The 23,531-nt window shown below is 32.5% G+C and overlaps 1 protein-coding gene across 2 annotated transcripts in view; it reads right to left on the bottom strand.

Annotated features, from left to right (window-relative positions):
* LOC118183486 (matrix metalloproteinase-21-like) overlaps positions 1-23,531 on the bottom strand; it is a 172,003-nt gene that overhangs the window by 70,738 nt on the left and 77,734 nt on the right. Inside the window, exon 1 of one of the 2 annotated variants that reach the window (XM_035353048.2) lies at positions 20,394-20,705. The exons of the other annotated variant lie outside the window; for it this stretch is intronic. The gene's annotated coding sequence lies outside the window, so the exon portion shown is untranslated. Of the gene's footprint in view, positions 1-20,393; positions 20,706-23,531 lie in introns of those variants that run through there. 2 annotated transcript variants of the gene reach the window in all.

The following is a 23,531-nucleotide window of genomic DNA, read 5'->3' as shown; positions in this document are numbered from 1 at the left end:
GAAAACGACAGGCCATGTTTATGAAAGCTCAAAAAGCAGTTCCAAACGTTACAGCTCCCCGCGACGTAAAATTTGTAATTTAACCTTCGATTTATACTGGTACATTACTTCTAGCAAATAATAATGCTTCTAATAATGCTGCTGATGTTTATGCATTTCGTAAAATTAATTAACGATTTTCTAAATCCATGTATCTGTTACAAAATCATTGTTTAGTGCATTTCGGAAAATAGCTTTGATTTGGTTTGGTTTGTTTGATTACGGCAAAGTATTCAAGGGCTAAGTGCCATCGTGGACGACTTTCTAAGAGCCACTTGCTCGTATCCAAGTTATATATAGGAAAAACCATGTAAAATCTCATGCAGCTACCCTCGTAGCCAGAACTTAGAACCTGGTTGAACTACTAGTGTTTAGCGACTTTTATCTCTCGGCGCTGGCAAGCCAAATAGGTTTATTAACATTTTAGTGTCTTTCTCACCTGTGATCGAATTCGTAAAACTACTAAACATCGGTTGTTTGACCCAGGTTCAAGTTGGGGCGAATGGTAAAGGTGCATCAGGATTTCGTGGTTTTACTTCTTCAAGGTACATCCAGAGGGTATTAAATTTAGAACCTTAGTGATAAAAGCTTGGCACAAACGTCGTGCCAGACAATTACGGCGCGAAAGATATAAACTAAAACTGAATAAAAGCAGATGAGCTCGGAAGTTTAAAAGAAAATCTTTTGGAAATAAAGATGTTTTTCAAAAATTCGTATGCACTGTCTTAAAGCATATTTAAAGTCCATTCGCTCATAAAATTATTAATGATAAAATCCCAATTCCTCGTAGTGGTTCTTGCTTTTAATTTGCTACTGCTATAATCAAACTTTTACTTCTAGAACTGATAATATAAGGGAGTTTTTAGAGTTTCAGTTTTCCCTTTTTCCCTCCTTAAGCTTCGGGCAGCGAAAGGATTCGAACTTTAGGTACAGAAGCAAGTTGAGAGCATTTTTAGGCTCTATTTTTAAGCTCTAAAGAACAGCCAAAATCCACGCACGAAAAACAAGAGGCTATAAACATAACCTTCCCAGCGGGTTACATTGGAGGAGGCGCGAGATAACGCGGCCTACGCCATCCTGCGCCTTTGTTCGGCCGCTGGCACCTCGCTTGATTATGATTGTCATTTCTTATTATAGGTAGATGGCCGCCCATTATCATGTTGCACGCCTCGAATGTCATACATGACTTTTATAAGCGATTCGGTTTTGCTTTTATTGCTGCATTTCTTTCTTTTTGCCATCCTTCTTTTTCTTAGGAGAAACGCCGACAGAAAATAAATGGGACATAGTATATATATCACGCTATTTCGTCCTCCTACACAAGCAAAAGCAACTAATAAAAACTGACAAACGGGTATATCCATTTTAGTGCGCCATTTCGTTGTTGAATATTTAACAATAACCTGCAGAGAGTTATTTTTTAAAAGCATTGCACTCGGCGGTCTTGTTATTAGTTCTATGTTTATATACGAAGCTTGCAAATCGTAAATAAATAAATAAGTTACAGCAAGAATCTTACGTGACGATCAGGAACATTTTCGTTCCAGCAGCTTGCCGGAGATCAAAATACGTTCTGACGGTATTTGGTATTTAAAAAAAAATTGAGTGTCTTAAGTAAGTGGTATTTGGTATTTAAAAAAAAAATTGAGTGTCTTAAGCGTGTTTCGGGAAAAGATAATGCCCATGCAATATACATGTAGAAAAAACATTTCGTGATTGAACATTTCTGAGTTCAATCTGAAAAGGTAATTTCGATGACTCAAAAAAAAATTTTGTTTAATATTTCAAGTATCTAACTTAATTCTTTTCCTATTCATATATTATAACTCAAAATAACAAAACACTGAGATATATCTGAAATCTTTAAATTATAAAAGTTTTAATATTTTATCTTTACATTACAACAATTAGTTTTTAGATTAGCTGCTTATATTTCCCTTATATTTCTAAGCTTATATTTCCTTATATGCTTCTATTTCCCTTATATTTCTATGATTAGCTGCTTATATTTCCCTTGCTTCTATTTCCCTTATATTTCTATGATTAGCTGCTTATATTTCCCTTAAGTCCCCGTTATCTTCTATGGTCATTAAAATCGTTCTTCAACAGCCAACCGTATTATCATAGCATTCAGAATGACAAAATACGCCGGTATGTACATAGTACGTCACAATATTTCTATTCCATTCTCACAAAAAGTTTTGTATGTGGAACATTGCATGTGGAACAGCGTCAACAAAATTCAATATCGATAACTCACAATTAGCGTAAAATTCGGGTTAAGGGATTCGGAATAAATACATATACACTGAAGAGGCGAAACATTCTGATTACTAACTTAATAATGCGTTGCTCGGCCTTCGGCCTGCAAAACAGCTTTAACTCGCCTTGGCATGGATGCTACAAGTTCTTGGTAGATGACTGGAGACGCGCTGTACCAAAGTTCTCAGCAGCGATCACGCAGAGTCCAGAAAACCCAATATCGTGGTGTTTGAGCTCTGAGCTGCCGCACCATTAAATCCCAAACGTGCTCTATCGGGTTAAGATAAGGCAAGTTAAGTGGCCAGGACATTAACTGGAATTCATCCTTATGTTCCTCGAACCACTCCAACAAAATTTGAGCCTTGTGACATGGGGCATTGTCCCGTTGATAGATTTTATTTCCAGTTGGGCAGACAGGTGTCATGTAAGAATGCAGCTGATCCACAGTTATGTTCAGATTGTTCGCAATTTTCATGCTTAGTTCTACCCAAACCAAAGGACCCAGAACCGCCCATGAGAACGTCCCCTAAAACATATTATCGCCAATACCAGCAAGTGCATGATTTGCTGTACAGAGGAGGGAAGACTGTTCGCCTGGAAGATGGAGTACTGTGACAGGACCATCGACGTGATGACTGGGGACGAAGAGGCAACTGTCTTCCACTACTTGTTTATGGTCCTGTCTCGATGTGTCCGGGCCCACTGTAGACGTAATTGACAATGATGCTTGATCAACTGAGGCTACCAGAGGGAAATTTGCTGCGCAGTCTCATATCTAACAGTGTTCGTGTTCTCTGTGTTGTGTGTTGCGAAACACTTGCACTTGGACTTGCGTTGTATTGGGCTGTCAGCTGAGCTATTCTCTGGCGCTGATTTTGGTGTACCAAGTTGAGCATTTTGCAACGTCCTTTTTCTTTGGTGACGCGTTTTCCAATATCTTGGCTTCTACTGCCGGTTTCACCGTCATTTATTCACTTTGCATAAATACTAACAATGGTAACTATTTTTTGTCCAAACACCGTGAGGTACAATTTACATCCGTAACTCTGCATAAACTTGGCATTTAATGAATTTTTATTTCCAACTGTGAGCAGAGTAGGCCTTTTTTTCTTTAGATTTATAGATAACGAAAAGATACAGATAACATTGCTTATGCAATGGATGGTACTAAGAAAATAACTTCATTTCAGCTGCATGTCCCGCATAACAACAAATATTTGCAGTTTTCTTGCTTGCTAGCAACATTTATAGCAAAATGTTTTCATAAAGATTTTCACAATAACAAAACAAATTGTTAAAACATAAGAGTCCACATAAATTAACTCTATTTTGATATATTTATATTTATTAACTATTTATTTTTATTATTATTGTAGTCGGCGGACGGTCACCGCCGAATTCCCGCATTTTCTGTAATAGATAGTAGACAAGGTTTCCGATCCCTACTGTAAAATCTCCTTCTAAATTTTATTATTTCGCCTTTCAAGCTTAAAAATAGAAAATTGCTTATAATAAATCTTTCCGAATCTCGTCCTAACAAAAATTAAGTCTCGTCACGATTCTTATATAACACTGAAACAATGTCGAAAGTGAAATTGGAGTCTTTTACCCCAATTGCATTGAAACTAGCCACCCTTTTCGATATAGTGGTTACTGCTCCAAGCACACAGTTTACAGAATCATTTTGCTACCATTTATAGAACAAAAGAGCGATAAATGACTGTGATCAATCAGTTTTCGATAATCCAAAACCGAACAGAGGGGAAAAAAATACCGATTAATCAAAAATTCGAATTATTAAAGAAAAAATTATATATTTATTTTATTTTAATTTCGACATCTCGACCGAAATTCAATTTATCAAAAAAATTTAGATTTATCAGAGTTTCGCAATAGTTGCTCATTAATATTTGAATAAATGTTAACAAAGTTGTTCTAAAAGGTGTTCTGGTAGGTAGTGGAAATGCATCATACACAACATTAGAAACATTTTTTATTTTTTTCACAGTGTAAAAATTCGAGTACTTTTTAATGGTATAAACATGAATAACATAACTGATAAGTTATTTTTTATTAGAAATTGCGCATAAATTTAGAGCCAAAATTAATTAAATGCATCTAAAAATCTAAACCTGATACTGCAATCACTGCAATTATATAACGCAAAATATAAGCTTTTTCACGGTGGCTAGGCAGCGTACGTTACTTTTCTTTGATTATAAAAGGACTGATACTAAATTCATAAACAAGGATTTTACTTTCTGTGTAAAATTAACACCATTTTTTAATATTATTTTCATGCAATTATTATAAAACATATTTCTTACGAATAAAATTTTGTTGGTACAAACGGTGCGGTCACACTATCACCTAGGGCCAAATCTAATCGTTGGCGCGAAATCTAACCAGATGGCGCCAAATCTTAATGATAAGTATACCCTCCCAATGTAAACAGCGATCTGTTTTTCCTTAAAAAACGTCACAGAAAAAAACCCCGTAGCCTTGGGCTTGCGCACACTTGCGCAAATAATTCATGAACTTTGCGCAATTAATTCATGATGCGATATGAACAGGCTACCACAATGGGAGCTGTGACGCACATTTGGCGACTGTGGCCCCATTATCAGAAAAGTACTGTTTTGTTTTAATTGAGGAATAATTTATTGTAAACAATTTGAAACCACGATTTCAAAATTAAACAAATTATTTTTAAATTTTATCGACTCGATTAATAATTATCGATGAATTCAGGATAATTACAGAAATTTTTCGGTCTCAAAACCATTCATTCGGAATGTACCTTTACAGTGCTTCTGTAAATGTTTTAGCACTGTACGTTTTCGATCAAACCCATTCAGCATGCCAGATAGTTTGAAAAGATAAGACAATGGGTGTACTATAAAAGAGTTACAATGTACAAGTGAACAACACTATTAATTTCATACTTGTTTGAATGCCGGAAACGAGCTGCTACATGAGATTTTCGGGATTTTTTGCAATAAACGTGGTCAGTATCTCAAACAAAATTCTTCACGAAGTTTTATTTTTCTTACGCAAATAGCTACATTGATGTGCTGTATCAATTTAGCAAGCTGGTGAACACTTATACGCAGAAAGAGTTTTAAATGGATTCCCCCCCCCCCCATTTACATAACCAATAACACCTGTTACTGAACAAAAGCTGAAAATCGTACTAAAGCAAAAAGGTTTTGATTGAATTGATTGATAATAAAAATGAACTTTTAAGAAAAAACATTACTGATTACAAGAGTTGTATTTATAGTCCAGCTTCAAGCAAATCACCGTCTGTCTGGAATAGAACAATTCATTTCGATCAAAACTACTTCGTCTCAACAAGATTTTTGATGAAAATGAAGATTACAAATTTTAAGTCCTCTAATTTTAAAAGAATCAAACTTTCACTCAAAGCCAAACAGCTTTCAGCATTTATTATGAATTAATCTTCATGATTTCTTCTCCCTCCCTCCCAACTGAAACGTAATTTAAACAAGATTCTCCAGATGATCTTCACGTAAATGTTTAACTTAAACGGGGCAAATGGAGTTTAACACTTTATTTTCCAACAAAGTAAAAAAAAAAAACTACAAAAACTCGTACCCTAAAAAAGGGGGGGAAGAAAGAGGGAAAAAAAAGTCTTTCAAAAAGAATTCATCGCTTTTGGACCAACAGAATGATCAGGTGATGATTATTTATTTCCCTTTCATATTCGAAGCAGTCGAGCTTTCGATTGCTTCAAATGTGAATGTTTTCTAAGCAGTCGCCCTTTCGATTGCTTAGAAAAATATGACTTTTGTTAAATCATCTGCAGCTCTACTTATTTTGCATCCTGTGAACTGATTTCCGTTCACGGAACTGAAGTGTTATATTAAAGCATTCAGTTTTGACAGCATTTCAAAAATTTAGGGAATAAAACCAGAATAAAAGAACATTCCAGCCGTTGTGTTCTACTGACGCTTTATGAACATAATAGGATATATACAGAGGTAGAAAGAAAGTATATACATAAAAGTTTAAATAATGAATAGTAAAGTTAAGGCAGCCGTTTTTTTTGGGGGGGGAGAAAATGTTAAGACGTGGTAAACACACTGAGTGCCTTAACAATCTATTTTCCTCTGAGATCTGAAGGCAATATTGTGCATCTGAAGTGGAAAGCAATATTTACATAAATTTGTGTTGTTGATTTTAAAACGCATACTATTTTAATCATCGTTATAAAAAATCTGACGTCTACATCACACGACTTCCTTGTACGGAATATTAAATTATACGCATTATTTCTTGCATTTCATTTAAACTTACTGGATTGAATTAAATCTACTCCGTCGATAGCGCATAAACCACAATAGAATAAACGCACTCTTTAAAATTTACTATATTTGTTTACCAAAGCGACCCTCTGGCGTTAGGTTCACTTAACACCGTTATATTTCTTTCATATTATAACTCATAATTCAAAAAATTTATATCATTTGAAGAATTATCTAATCGTTGCCGCAGATTCTATTCAAAAACTAGAACGATAAATCTAGAACGATGTATAAAATAAATTAAGCAAACAAAACAAAAAAGAAACAGTTTTTTGCAGACGATTCGGTATTTCTCATTCAATTAATTTAGTTCTAACTTCGCGACAAGGCCAAAAATATATAAAAACTCAAAATATCTATATTAAAAATTAGGAAGTAAATCTTAATTACTTCTTTCCTCGAAAAAATTCCAGAAAGGATTAAGCATGATTTAATTCCCAATAATAAATGAAGGCGTTATCTTTGTTGTTACGAAGCTTAGTCTCTCTAGATTGGCAACAAATCTACTATTCTGCTGTTTCAAACGTAAACAAATATACCTGCCATGTTATTTAAAAATTAGGCTTAACCGCACTTAAACAGCTTTTAAATTGTTGATAATTCTACAAATATTGCTTGCAGATTTCCTAAAGGCATAAAAACTTTAACCGGAAGATAAGAAGAACATAATTCAATCATTTTTAAAGCAAAAAATGCACAATTTACAAACATACAAGAGTAAAGAAACTGAGCTCACTGAGCCGGGTAACAAAGTGGATATATTTATATTTATAAATATTGTATGATCTTAAATTCATTTAGTGCGAAAACAAGTTATTACTACTTGCACAATTGCCGCAAAGTAAGTTAATAATAATTTATTTACTAAATAATATTGATTAATTGACGATATTATTTGATAAATTGATTATATTATCTCCTAAGTTTAATTATAGTAGGATTATCTTAAAAGAGTGAATTCATACTAGTAAGTTATATTTTGAAAGATGTTTTGAAGTAACTTGAAAGTAAAATGTTTAAAATGTTTTAACAGCGACTGGAATTAAATCATGAATAATAAAATTTCAATTGTAAAAGGAATGAATTAAAGGCAAGAATTAAATTAAATGCATTTAATCATTGTCATTGAACGGAAATTAGTTGACTTTTCAAGGGGAACAAACCAACTCCCGTTCAATGAACAATAATTAATAAATAAATACGAAGGTGTTTCGTCTTTACTCGAGCAAAAAGGCTAGCGAAATCGGCAGTTCAAGTCAGTCCAAATATTTCCGTGAATAGAAGGAATTATGAACCAATGCTGATATTCAAAGAACTTATTCCTATTAAGTATTTTAGCCAATTCAATTTTGAGCGAAAAGCAATTTCTGCAGTAAATTTCGAAAATGCTCGATTAATCGTCCCCCGACACCCTCGTGTTTATGCATTTGAATTCAATATTATTTGTAAAAATTAAACATTGGAAATTGTCATTATGAAAAAGAATTCAAAGTAGTTGAAATAAACATTAGAAAATTACAAAATATAAGATAAATAATGCAAACTTTGCAAAAACAAATAAAAAATAATATAAAAATAAAAAATATAATAAGAAAAGTGAATGTACATGAAAATATAAAGGCCAGAAAAAGTATTAACTAACGTTCTTTCTAGTGGAAATTTGAACGTTTTGAGGCTACTCGTTTTTGAGTGATACATATGTGTACATACGTACGTACAGACACCCCAGAAAATTCGCTTCAGAATTCATTTTAAAGCAGTTTTATAATTTTTTGGATGAAAAGAGTCTTTTATTCTGTCCTTACGTACAGATGTCACGCAAAAACATCGTTAAATTGCATTCGATAGCGGTCAAAATGAATATTTTCGTTGAAATACCTATGTTGCCTGAAACTTTTCGCGATTACAATACTTCCTTTTTACTTCGTACAAGGAAGTAAAAATGACCTTATTTGAGGAAGAGGATATGAGAAAGAGAATAATCGAAAAAAAAAAAAAAAAAAAAAAGAATGGTTAGTAACATAACAGCACAATTGTTTTAAATGTTTACTAAAAACGTATCTTACAGTAAGTATTATAAAAAAATCAATGCTAATAGTTTGAATATCTTCTGCTCCACGGCGAAAAAAGGAATATAATCAATTCTTCATCACAATTGTTAAATCTAGGATTATTTTCTCACGTACACTCTTCGTTTAATTCCAGTGAACATGGCCAAAGACTTGCTTAGGGAACAGGGCTTACGTTAGGTTGAGATACATGCTTTAATAAAAATTTCTTCACGCGGGGTTAAATTATACGCATTTTACTTACATACAGGTAAACTGAAATTATCCAATACACAGTTCGTTCAGTTGGCAGAAACACTAAAAACGCTATGTTCAATGCAGCAGTAAAAGTGACCAGTATTCAATGACCTTAAGTTTATTCGAGCATTTTTGAGTCAAGAACTGAATAAAACGGAATATCCATTTCTTGTTAATCCTTCGAAACTCGTTTTGTGGTTTTCAATCTAAATCTTGAAACATAAGAACATTTTTTGACTTTCTGAAATGTATTAGTAGAAATACTGAAAAAATACTAAAAACTGAAGTATACATTACATTTTCATGATATAGTTATTTCTTTAAAGCCTGAAAATATATTTCAGAAGTCTTATTTCAACAACGTTTTAAAACTTTTCCAGCATAACTCTTAGAGGAATTTAAAAAAGCTCTTACAGCCTCAATAAAACTGGGTTAAGTGAAACTCTTACCCTGAAAGCGCGAACTCGAAGGAAAAAATGTTTTAAATAAAAGGCAGAGAAAGAAACCAATCCTTCATAGTACCTTCTTGAATTACGTGAGGCCAAGTTCTACCGTAGATTTTCAGCTACCGATTCAATTCCCTCTTTGCATAATCCTTTACGAATAAAAGCACGCAGGAAGAAAAATAAAATAAATTCAAAGAACGCATGTAAGATTTTGAAGCTTTCAACTTTTTTTTTTTTTTTTTTTTTTTTTTTTTTTTTTTTTTAACTTTGAGACGAGAGGTAGAGGAAATCACTAGAAAGAACAATCTCCACAATGTAGGGGTGATCACGCTCTTCACTGCAACCAGCAGGCTGGTAGGGTATACGTGACTAAGAGGATTTTCTCATGGTGACTTAAATGTAAGGCTAATAAAAACTCGTAGTAACCAAAGACTAAGGGAAATAGCTCAGTTAGCTTAATGAAAACGTAAGTCTTTTAAATTTTAGTGAGCATTTTAGTGAGCAACAAGTGAGCATTATTCAACATCAACAATTCTTATTAGCATACCTTCTTGCATAATATAGCTGATTATATGGTATAGTACAATGGGGGTCTTTTGCAACCCATAATTTTAAACTACCCAGTTACATTTTTTAAACAATGAAGAGAACAGAGCTTAGCGAAGAGATGTGATTTAGCAGGACAGTGCAAGCGGCGGAAGAGGATGCGTACAAGGCCCTGAAATATTTATATCTCGGAAACTCTTTGCTTGAGTCTTGGATAGCAGTTGGGCAAGAGTTGGGCAATGCGAAGGGGGATGTACTCAAGTTAAAATTAAAAATTTAAAGGTCTGTATCCGAATTTATCTTCCCTATTTTACATTTTACACATACATACATAATTTTTTAAACTGAATCTAATGTTCGTATCCAGAATACGGTTTAGCACCTGAAACATTTTTAAACTATATAATACCATAGGCCTACTGGTTTAAGAATTATTCTTCTAAAATTCAAGGTATAAAATGCAATATGTTATATTCAGAGCAAGGTTCAAATAGCAATACCAAACGGTAAAGGAAAAAAAAACTTATAATATTATTGCATCGTATATTATCGGCACGTGGAAATTCGCGCGAAATCCAACTAGACGTCAGTAATCCTAAGGACACACAAAGCTTTACGAAAAAAAATTAACTTGTAATAATAGTAAAGTATCATAAAATATTACACCTATAATGTTTAATATGCGCAAGGTCGAAACTGGAAGCGATGCCAAATTTGTGCAGTTCTCTGAATCGATCTCTGTGTTCATGGGGAGAACAAAACATCAATTCTCCGCATGTACACAGAGATCTGTTTTCGTTTACAAAAATCCGAGATTTACATAGATTCGACAATGAGCACAGCGTAAGCACTGCGCATATTAAACATTGCATAACTATTCATGATCCGAAATACACAGAGAAACTGGTACCCCGTTAGCATAAAAATGCCATTTGTTTTTGGCTAGAACAAAAATTCAAGTAGCGTAAAGATTTTATACAAAAATTATGTAAAAGATAAATTATTATTTACTTCAGAAATAGCCTCTTCATGCTTACATCAAATTTATCTCCTTTCTCCATTCTAAAATTAGTAATCTCTTTCTGCACCGAGTCATTTCGAGAATAATCTATGTCATATGACTCATTACGTAACACTGATTATGTAAATGGAACTAAAATTGAAACAGCCAATAACAATTTTACAGCAGTATTAATTATCCAATTAAAGTGCACTGAAAACCAAAACTAACTGGGTCTGAATTAAGATTTCATACTGAACACAACGCGCTTGCTTTTGATCCTTCGGCCTGGTTGGATTGCTGCTTGCTACTCTTTTCGTACTGCAAAGCTGTCAAAAATATAAATATTTTGAAATACGCACAGTGTGCAGAGTTGTTTGTTGCGGCAACATATTTTTTAAAATGAAGATGAATATTTAATCTGCCTCGGCTGCCAGTTTCCTGTTCATTATGGATCAACATTCTACGTAATCAAAATTCTTGCTGCTCATTATGGATCTACGTTTCTACGCCATCAATATTCTACGTATCTATGCCATCAGTATTTCTACAACACCATTACTGCTACGTCGTTTTCATTACAATGATGTCTGACAGGATACAGCTTGTGAAAAATGACTCCTGTTTCACTGAAAATTAGTCTACAGAATTAAATTGCAAGTCGACAGGATCCAACTTGTAAAATATAACCCCTGCTTCAAAGAAAAATGGTCTACGAATTAAATTGAAGTTTAAAAGTGCTAAATTGTCTAACTGAAATCCCAGAAACGTAGATCCATAATGAACAGCAAGAACTTTGACTGCGTAGAATTTTAATCCGTAATGAATGGGAAATTGGCAGTCGGAGCAGACTGAATATCCACAATCATTGGTCGTAGTCATATACTTCCAATTACAGAAGTGTTTTAAATAAAAATATTCATGTCTTGGGCAATATCAAATTTAAAAAAATAATAATTTTCGACAAATAACGAAATCGAAATAATGCGGTCTCCGAGTTCTTATATTTGGAAAAGTTTTATACTCGTTATGAAAAATGAAAAGAAATTTGACTCCCATACGACAACTGACCGGGGTATTTGATTTCAAAATTTGCAATTTTTGATTTCATTTTAAACTTTATTTCAGAGATCAGTTAATTAATCAAGAATAATTCGAGGAAATAAGTTTAAATGAAGTACAGAAAAAAATGTGCATGATTTAATACGAAGTACAAGTAAATCGGTTACTGCTCCACTATAATAAGCACATAAAAATTATATTCTACAATTTTTTTGGTGCCCCCCTGATTGGTATAACGATTAATGCTTCTGACTGCTGTATCGTATGCTGGTCGAACCGATACGCGGAGATAACATGGATTTTTGTAAGTGTACAATGTCTGTGCAGCATAGGGAGGGCCTTCAAAATACTCTGTAAACCAAAAGCCCTATCGATTGGTTTGGTTGCAGAGAAAAGTGGTGGGAGACCCTTGGCAGCATTACCTGAGAATTCTCAGCCCAAACTGGGACGAAGCTAGGAAAGTCGTACTATCCGCCTATGCAGTGCTCAAGGGGCATGCGAAAGTTCCTCCGTTCTGCCAACGTTCCTGGAGAGTAACCTTGCGTTCGTTGGTACGATAAAATTCGTGGACTTGTTCTGATTAAGTCAGACAAGCGAGATAAGCGACAGCAAAAACAGATTTTTGGGTGATAATTTTCATGAAACTAAATATTTTTGTCATTGTTTTTGTTAATATTTCCTTTTTTCTGCTGAATTTATATAAACGCATACAAGCGTAATAAAATTATCATTTTTCAAATAGTATCTAGTCGTAAACCTTTCAAATATACTTTCGGCTGTGAAATACAGCAAAAAAGTGCTGTAAATATTTCTTTGATAAATATGCTTGATTTCTGACGATTACACAACAGTCAGGCATCTTCAGACTTTTTTTTTTTTTTTCATTTAAAGAAACCTTTTCTATAAAAGGAACTTTTTTATAGTGAGGAGGAACTTTCTAACGTTCAAGGATTTTATAAAAACAATAATTTGTAAGTAATACTATTTTTGCTTCACAGAGGATTATTTTTTATATCTGAATTATTTTTTTTCTTACCTATTCATGCATAAAAGGTGAAGGGCCTAAATAATAAAAATAATGAATGTAACAATATTATATTTTCTTGAAACTTGATTTTATGGTATGGCATGATTTATGCAATTCTCAAAGTGCCACTTCATTTGCGCAGAACGCAGATGTTTTCAAACAACTGGTAAGCACCTATTAGCCACAAATGAATTAAATTATCATCAGTTAAAAACAACATGCGCTATTTTATATCACTATGTTGGTATTTAAAAAATACCAGATTGTATAACCTTCTGTTCTTATATTGTAGAGTCTTCTAGTATGTTTTGGAATCATACACTGTAGATCCTACTGAAAAGACTAAGTGGCGAATTCTCGCTAGGTCTTAGAAGAACAAACGACTGCAGAAGAAGGTTTAAATAACCTTCTAATTTGAACTTCACAGAAATGCACTCACTCGGTGCTCACAACCCAAGTAGCACACGACTTTGCAAACTGGACCTAGAGGTTGCAAAGTGGTCGTGGTAACTTTTACGACGGCTTTACAACGTTGCGAAGACGCAAAATATTTGCCGTTGCATCTTGGCAATTTGTCGACGTCGCTGAAACGCCATGATATGACCGCTTACGCTTACCGCTTAGTACAAGTGGTCGTTTTAGCATTTTTTTTTTAGTTCATCAGCATTATTTTTAGAATAAAAAGAGACTAGATCTGCCCTTTAAAGAATATGAAGTCCGCATAAGATTTACTTTCCAATGTTTAATTACTTTATTTCATCTAAATATATTAATCTAAGGTAGATTCATCTAATGAAATGTAAATTTAATATAAATATTTTTGATTTATTAAATTTAATTAGTACTAAAAATACGTACTAAATAATTGTTTAAAATTTTGTTAAAATAATAAATACTTAAAATATTTTTTATAAATATTATAGCAAAATATTTAAAAATGAAACTAATCTATTCGAACAACTGTACAATTAATTCAGATTCTAGCAGTTCTTACAAGTCATTGGGTAAAGATGCCATCTGTAAGGCGTTTGAAAAGATTTACTTCATATTTGAAATCGAATCAAGCAATGGCTGATATATATAATATTGCTTATATTAAAAGTAAATGTAGTGTACTGTCAATCAAAGAACGCATTGTGAATCTTCTCATTGTTCTGTATCTATTTACTTCAACTGCTTTCAGCGAGTGAGTATCTGCTGAAGAATATCTGAGTGTGTGAATATCTGCTATTGTGAATCTAGTGTTCGTGAAGTAGTGTCTCTGTGGTCTATAGTGGTCTGTGGAATATAGTGTTCGTGAAATACTGTTTCTGTGGTTCGTGAAATAGTGTCTGTCTCCAATCGCTGTGGTTCCAGCAGTGCAATATATTTGGATAAAGTTGCTAGCTTTGTGCTTCGGTTATAACGTTATAAGTGCTATATCGCATATCATTCATATTAATCGATTATTGTGTTCTTATTAAAAAGTTGGCTTTCAGAATTAATTCATATAAAACCAAAAATAACATACAACGATAAGCCACTTTCTGTTTTCGCTTAAAATGCAATCAATACAGAAGCAACAACAATTTAAGCCGTTATGGTCCGTTCATTATTTTCAAAATACACAGAAATTATTCGACTGGTACCAGTACTTAATATGACTGATGAAGATGAATTAGATATATGTATATAAGCAATTAATTAATTATTAAATTAATAATAATGCACATTCTATAGTATATTGTCTTTTGTACAGTATGCAGAAAAGGTTAATGATTTTAAACAGTGTATGAAATGTAATATTAAAAAACACAAAATATTTTTTTTGATTGCAAACTGCAGTTTTATTACTTTTCGTTTGGTATCTATTCTTCCAAACACTGTGTAATTCGCGTTTTTTTTTTTTTTAAATATTGCCGTTATTGTATGTTTATTAGATTATCTCAATAAATGAATGTTGAAAATTAGGTTTTATTTTTTTATTAAATTTAAGTATAGTCTATTTTCTTCGCTTACTTTTTATGTGCTTGTGATAACAAAAAAATTCATAATAAATAGAAACAAAAAGTTTCATCGTATGCTATTTAACGAAAAGCTTACTTTAAGGTACTTAGCTTACTATCGTATACTATATTATTTAAATTATTTCTGTACAGTAACAAAAGGAAAGTTATTGATTATAAAAAGTGCATGAAATAATCATTGTAATCTACTACTATTCTAAAATGTAGAAACTAAAAATAAGTAAATACATTAACATATGATCGAAAGGAATGGTGTTCCTCAGCATTACTAGTAAATACTGCAATTCATAATTATTGCACTTTTAATTGCTTATTATTTAAAAATCACAAATTTTTTTTATTAATTGGAAATTTTAGTTCTATTGCCTTCTTTCTGTAATTTTTATACTTTCAAACACTACTAGTTCATATTTTTTCTTAAATAGCGCTGCCATGTATGTTGTTTGTTAGGTTATTATTTCATTTTAGATATGAATATGGGAAGTTATTAGATTTAGGTATATTTTTTATCACATTTATTAAATAATTTATACTGTCTTTCATTTGCGCATCTTGGAGATATAAAAGTTAATGGTTATATTTTTTTACTGTTAAACGCGAATAAATTTATTTATACTTGAGTTCAAGTAAAATACTAATTATGTTACCTTAAAAACCGCTTCCTAATTTATCATGACAGGGGCAATTTTCAATGTCTCTGAGATTTAACAGAAATAAATGTGATAGTGCTGTTATCAGAAACGCTCTTTTTTTTACCCACATATATATCTTTACTTTTATTTATGTCTAATTGAGTTTTGTTTACTTAAAACCTGCTATTAATGTTATATATTTATAATAACCACTTTCATAATGACTCTCACTTAAGATGGAAAATTGATCAAATCTTAAATAATCGTAACTTATAATTTAAGTTATTTAAAAAATATAGTTTACTGTACTGAAAAAGTACTGAAAATAATTAAGGCTATTATTAATTACGCATATTTAGTCTAAAGAGAAATCTAAAAACTTTAATTACTGAAAATAGTTAAGGCTATTATTAACTATGCATATTTAGTCTAAAAAGAAAAAATTGTATTATCTTCTGGTTTCAAGGAAATGATAAAGTATTTAAACTTTAGAAAAATACAAAAAATACAAAAATTTTAAAAAGAAGAAAAATATATTAATTATTAAGCTTATTTTCCTGCATAAATCAATATGTAACACAAGGACATAATAACGGCATTTTCACAACTGTCGCAAAAAGGTGAAATTTTGCGACCATTTAGGCGTCTTTAAGACGTCGTGATACGATGCTTTCACAACCAAAATATCACCTGCGAAAGACGCAATAACGACACGTCTATGCGACAAAAAACCTCATCTGCAAAGACGTACTAAAGACGTCTTTGTAATGGTTGCAAAACAGTGGATGTTCACGGACAGCTGGGCGTCTTAAAGACGACATATTGCAACGTTTTTGCAACGACATCCGCGACGAGTTTGCAACGTCCTTATGACGTTGCTGTGCTACTTGGGCATTTACCACCACTTGTGGCTAAGTAACGTAACAGAAAAATAAGATGTACAATCACAATAAAGTAATATAGGCTACATGACTGGCTCCTTCGTTATCTAAACCGCTAAATCGGCTACACACAGCAAAGCCGAACGTAGCGTATCAATAGAATATAAACAGGTGCTTAAATTATATTATCAATATAATCTACGCATCAACTATTCATGTGCAAAGCTACTTCAAACACGTGGCATAAATTCGGAGCTAACTTTCCTACCAAGAACTCTTAAAACCGCTACTTAAGTATTGTTCTTAACTCACTTAGATTTGCATACGCGTCATTAAAATATACTTTCTGGCAGGAAACTGAAATGAGAAGGGAAAAGAAAGTCTTAGAAACTAAAAATAATAGGTTAGAATAAAGTAAGCTCTTTACAATATGACTAAATAGAGTGAATTAAAAATAAGAATATATATATATATAAGTGTATAAGGTAATTATTTTAATTAACCAGTTATTTACAATTGCAGGCTTTTCGTATAACTTCTCCTTTCTGTTTCCTCATCAGAAATGTAAATGAGATTTTGGATTGTAAGGCAGAGCGTGTTTCTGCCCCTCGAGGACACGTTATTTAGTGTTGACAGCTCTGATAAGATTGAAATTATTCGGCTTTCGTTATAGCTGTCTTCATTGAAATTGTTACGCTGGTGATATGTGCCGACTTAAGATTAAATTCAATTGTGTAGTCTTTGGCCACTAGGGCAGAGGTTCTCAACCGGTGGTACGCAAGATAAAAATAGGTGGTACGCAAAGAAGTAAAGTATTTTTAACTATTAAATTCAAAAATTAAAACCCCAACATCCAGATTGAGTTTTTTTCTAACACTCGTAAATTTATGCGATCTGAGCTTTGTTCAAGAGTGGTGGTGGTAGTAGTACTTTGTAGTGCTGGTACTAAAGGTTTTCAATTTTTGTTTAGATGGTACGCATTAGTCAAACGTTGAGAACCGCTGTACTAGGGTAAGTTTTAAATTTGAATTTGATTGTTACTTTAAGTTACATCAATACAAATGGTGGTTGATCTTGTCAAGCACGAGAAGTGGGTTTATGTTCAAGTTTTTTTTTAAATAATAAAAAAATGATTATTTTAAAGCCTTTCAAAGACTTTGTATTTAATTCCAGACACAGCGATAATTCACTCTGTGTCTCCCAAAGAAATATAACTTGTAACAGACCTATTTAAGTGTAATTGAACTATTTTATTCATGTCATGAACTGTAACCGAACTATTTTATTTAAACGCCATCTCGTGGCGATATGAAAAAAACGTCAGTCGACCTCCAGCCGCCATGATGATAGCTTAATATGTTATGTTATTCTCAATGTTTGATGTTCCATTTGGTATATGTTTCATTTTTATGTATATTTCTTTTGCTTGTAATGGGCGCCAATTTGATGTAGCCGTTCCTCAATAGACACTAATGCCGGCTAGCTTTAAAAGGATTTATTAACAGAGCACACAGGAACGGTTACAAACAAAAGAAATATACATAAAAATGAAACATATAGCAAATGGAACATCAAACATTTGAATAACATAACATAATATAGTAAACTATCATCATGGCGGCTGGAGGTCGACTGACGTTTTTTTCATATCGCCACGAGATGGCGTTTAAATAAAATAGTTCGGTTACAGTTCATGACATGAATAAAATAGTTCAATTACACTTAAATAGGTCTGTTACAAACTTTATTAAAATATTATATCTCATTTTAATCTTAGAAAAATATTTATAAATATGGAAGAAGGATATTATACGTTTTTGTAATATTTTGTACATATAGAAATAACTGTATGAAATTATAATTATTTGTGATAAAAAACTTTAAAGTGGACTTTAAACTCTTAGAATTACTTTATTAAAAAGGAAAGAAAATTTGAAAGAAACGGGAAAAGGAAGGAAAAAATAATGATTGAAGTAATGTTGGGTATTTTTGGAAGTTACATTATATTAATAATTTCCATGCTTTAATTTCCGACGTAATAATTTTTCATACAAGAAAAGAGGAGGCTATAATACTTTATTTATTTATTATTATTACTACATATGATGTTCTGTTTGTATGAGCAAAAATGTATAACTTAACCATGAACTGAAAATTTCTTTAGAAAATTTATTGCTTAGTTAATGAATTGCAGCATACGTCTCTTTGATCTGCTGCATTTACTCATAAAAGAGGGAAAAAAATCTTGATTACAGTTAAAAAGCTTAAGAGTAACTAAACATATATCCAATCCCATATACGCTACTATTACTATTAGCCAGTAAAATTAAAGGTAGTAATAACTCTCTCTGTTGAGAAAAATGAAAAAAAAAATCTTGTTAATTTGTAACTTTCGAAATGAAAGAATTTTCTTCTAAAGCTTGCTTTTATGTAATGAACACGTAGTCCTCGAAGTCTCAAAACCAACTGTTTTGTAATTAGGATTTGAAAATATTAAAAATCCCACACACGCTTAATTCCATTACATATTAGTTTATCCATGATGCAAATAAAGATTTGAAATCTTGACGATTGCCTGTTATTTGAAACACACTGACGTTACTATACACAAATCTGTAAATATTTTAAGACTGGACAATAGCTGCAATAGAATCGGTAAAGATAAATAAACAATAGCATTTGAGAGGTTTATTGCGTGGATATAATGATGACACTGCAGACAGACATGGCCATAGGTACACCATATAATTTTATTACTGCACAACTAATTCTTGAAACACATATTCTGTCTCATTCACATATCATTATGGGTGCGATAAGCACCCCCACAATTTTGTATAGCTTAGCACATCTTTAGACAATTGACAACACAGAGAAACGAGCGACGCATGTTAGCAGCAGTAAAACAAGGCGGGGAAGCAGATAAATTAAAATGAGAATAAAAGGGACTATTGCCAAATTAAAGTTATTAGATTTTTCACATTTTTAGTTGTCGGGTAATAAAATAATGTTATGTATCCGCGGCCACGTCTACCTGTAGTGTCATTTTTATAGCTACGGAATAAACCTCTCCAAGTCTATCACAGCCATACCTCTCTACCAAATCTGTTACAGCTATCGGCCAGTCTCAAGATATTACATTTATATTACATATATGTGTATCAAAATTATACATAACAAATACACAAGAATAAAATGTAACTTAATGATTACATTTTTTGTTATTTACCTTTATTTACTTTAATTATTAACTTCTTTGATATACAAATCCTAGCACACAGCATTAGCATGCAGTAAATCTGACATGGTTCGGAGCTTCTAGGGAACAGAATTTTTAATTTTATGGCCTAATTTTATTTTTATTATTTTTTAATTTAAAACTTTTCTCCTCCATAAATGTCTTATTTGGCACATATTTTAATTTATACTTTGTTTACATTTTATACTATTTTGCTTAAACTGGACATACCTAATTAGTTTCTTTTACGTTTTTTTTTTTTTTTTTTTTTTTTTTTTTTTTTTTTGTAATCTGTGCAAAGTTTAATTAGCCTGTACAGTTGACAGTTTTTCAGGTTGCAATGATTATCTGAATGAACGGCGAGTTTCTAGTGTAATGTGATCCCAAAAGTTGAAAGATTTAACCACAGACACACTTAATGCAAGATATAAATAATTAAAGCAAAAGGGAAACAAAATTTTTCGTCTGCCTGAATTTTCAAAATTAAGCATTTCAAAGAGTAAGCAAAATCAGCATTTCATGAATCAGCGTTAAGGCCAAGCGATATTAGATAACACTATCACTAGTTGTACAACAATATTAAGAACATTTCTTCTGGTACAAAATAGTTAATATCTTACCAGCTTGGACTTTCTCTTGGGAAACATTCCTTGTCCGTGGCCATTCTGTTTCATCTTCCCGTTGGTAAAATTTCACTGTTGAAAGATAACGAATTGAATGAAGTCATTTTCCAGCCGACAATTTGTTCACTCACCGGGCGTGATAAGGATGCTTGGGTGTAGTACCATGTATACAATTCTCACCCTTCGGTTTTGGCCACAAATTTTTATCACAGATGTTTGGAACTGATAGAGAAGGCAGCGAAGGCGAGCAGCCTGACCTTTCACACCGATAACCTCTTCAAGCTGTCCACGAGCTACCAACTACGATCATTGAGCACAACAAACCCATAAGTATTTCAGTTTGCTAACAACTAAGTGACGTGTTTTCCGAAAAAGCTGAATTTATTTTGTTTTTTATAGCGTCGAATACTTATTACCTGAATTCGTTCTGTTGACGTTATATTCAGTTTATATTCTAATTCTTTACATAATTCGCGCCACGTCGTTAAGCTACGTTGTTTTGCTAAAATATTACCGTACACAACAATTGTCACTCTGCACACTGTTAACTATTCTGACCGCGAAATAATTGACATTTTACGTTACAGAAAGTCGTTAATTTTTCTTTTAAATTATTGCAACACATTTTTTATCAATAATGCAAATGATTTAAAAATATTAAATGAACTTCTTAAAGTTTTCGGTGTTATTTTTTTATCGTTCTTATTATAACAATACACTGCTTATCAGGAAAAAAGGAATATTTGAAAACAATTCGTGCAAATTTAACATAATTAAGTCAACTGTAATCTACGACAAGCGGCCATATCATAGCATATCATAAGAAACAAAACTAAATTGGATAAATAGTAATGTTGCTTATACTGTCGATATTTGATTTACAAATAATCGCGATCGATCAAAAATTCTTTGCATTCGATTGGTTCTAAATACTTGACTTTTATTATAAATATCAAATATAAATTATCTGCAAACATTCGTTTATAATATACAAAGATATAGCCGTTAAGACAATAGCAAAGAAATTTTGAGCGATTGCAACTTTCGGGTAACACGTTTTATAGATCAAAAACAAATGTATCGCAAAATATAAATGCAGTTTAATTAATAATTATGATTTAATGCCAGCTTACACTCAATTCTTATCTATTTTTTGCATAAAAGGTCGATCCCAATAATAAGAGATCCGCCTCTGTTCGACATAACATATCGAATTAATTTTGCATTATAAGTGCAATTAAAAAAGGAAGTTTTGGATGTTATAAATTACATCATTCTGCTATAAAATGTTCGCTTGCTTACATATAGCGTACACGTGTTATTTATGTTACTATGTGAAATTCATTGCAAACTGTTGAAAGAAAAAAATTAAATAAAATGTAACTTTTAAAACCTTCAAAGAATAAAGCCTTATAAAATAATTGTAGTTAATATGAATTTGATTTATTTATAACACATTAATCGCATTTACTTTTTTAGTATACTGTATTTCTCAAAGCGTTCACATTCAAATTATGTATAGGTTCTCGAACGTAATTCTGAAGAAGTTATTACTCCAAAAACAAATTCATTTGAACATAGCCTAGTATATACCGCGTTACATATCTCACAGCTTGTTTATGTTATCTGAGGTCAAAGTAGTGGTCGGGGGTCAAATTCTTCGATGTCCATGTCGTAAAATGTGGTGACACCGCTGTTTTGATATCTTCGTCTTTTCGAAGTCTGTAGGTAACTCTGTGTTCCTCGAGAGCTCGTAAAAGTCACCTGATATGACACCTGATGCCAAATTCGAATTCTAAGGAGGATCGGCCAGAGTCTTCCCCACTCCCCCCCCCCAATATTACAAGAACTCCTGAATCGAAGCAGCTGTATGTGAGGGACATATATCACAGAGAAACAACGTACCTATTCGAAACAGCGTGAGATGATGACGTCAGATGACAGCTTGTTTTAATTTTATACCACTGAACAAAGCACAGCTGGATTACCAATCATCATTTTACCAATAGACAGAATGGTGTTAAGTTTTCTGTTTCATAGAGAACTGGGATGATATGTTTTCGTTGAATTATTAACACGTTTAACTTATATGGGCCGTCAACACTACTGATCACCTACGGGGCCAAAAATGTTGGCCTGTTCGCATGTTACGACTCGGAGATTAAATGATGAAATGATACCTCATCTCTAATAAAAATGCTTTCCAAGAAATGCTACCCTTGGAAAACACACTTCTGCAGGAATGAAAAGAGTATATTAATTTTCTCTGTTTTCGGAGTCTTGAAAAAGGTTTTCCGGAGCCCAGTGTACATGCATCTTAACGAAATTCGAACTGAGCAGGTATATGGATACTATTCCAAGTGTTAAACTTAAGTCATGGGCTTAATCGCTCACAGTCAATCTTCTGTTTTTCAGTATCAAAAGTTCTCAAAATGTATCAAACTGACGTCACCTTTTATTGTGACGAGAATGTCAAAACAGAGGCGATATGCTGTTTTGAAGTCCTTGTCACTACAGTTTCGAGGCCCCGCGGTAAGGTTTTCGAAGGCACTTTATTACAGCTATGGGGTTTAGAAGAAAAGTCTTAACCATCTAGAGCTGAAAAAGTGGACCCGAAATAATTATCCATAGTTAAAAATTTAGTTTTACTTAAAAGTGTAAAGGCCAAGTGACACCTGAAGATTTTAGATGTTTCTCTCAAAATAAATTTTTTAAATCATGCATCTATAAGTTACACGCGTACTGCGCTATTTCTTTTCACACTGCAGGAATAAACTTTCGGCTGCATACGAAAAAAATAAGAACAGATTGCTTTTGGATTAATTTTAAAATATGTATTGCAGTTCTGCAACATGGCTTTGCGGCATTAGGTTTGCGATGTAATTTTTAAAAAAATGCGTTCATCATTATTTATGATTCTTACATTTAAAAGTTAGACTGTCATTTAGACTAACAGCGTTCACTTAAGTCACGAGAAAGCTGTGAAAAGGTCGCATGTTAACATGGTTTCATTTTTCAAAAATATACTATCAAATTTTGATTTACTGACGACTGAGGAAGATGCTGCATCATTCTTCCAAGAAATTTTTTTCCAGGAAATTCAAAGAAGGCATTTTATCGCTCATTCAAAAGCGC

Source organism: Stegodyphus dumicola, chromosome 5, assembly GCF_044657685.1.
Source record: "Stegodyphus dumicola isolate Sdum_Otavi_A_Nest chromosome 5, ASM4465768v1".
NCBI lineage: Eukaryota > Metazoa > Arthropoda > Arachnida > Araneae > Eresidae > Stegodyphus > Stegodyphus dumicola.
The sequence above is the reverse complement of the archived record's forward strand: the minus strand, read 5'-3'. Positions and strand labels throughout refer to the sequence as shown.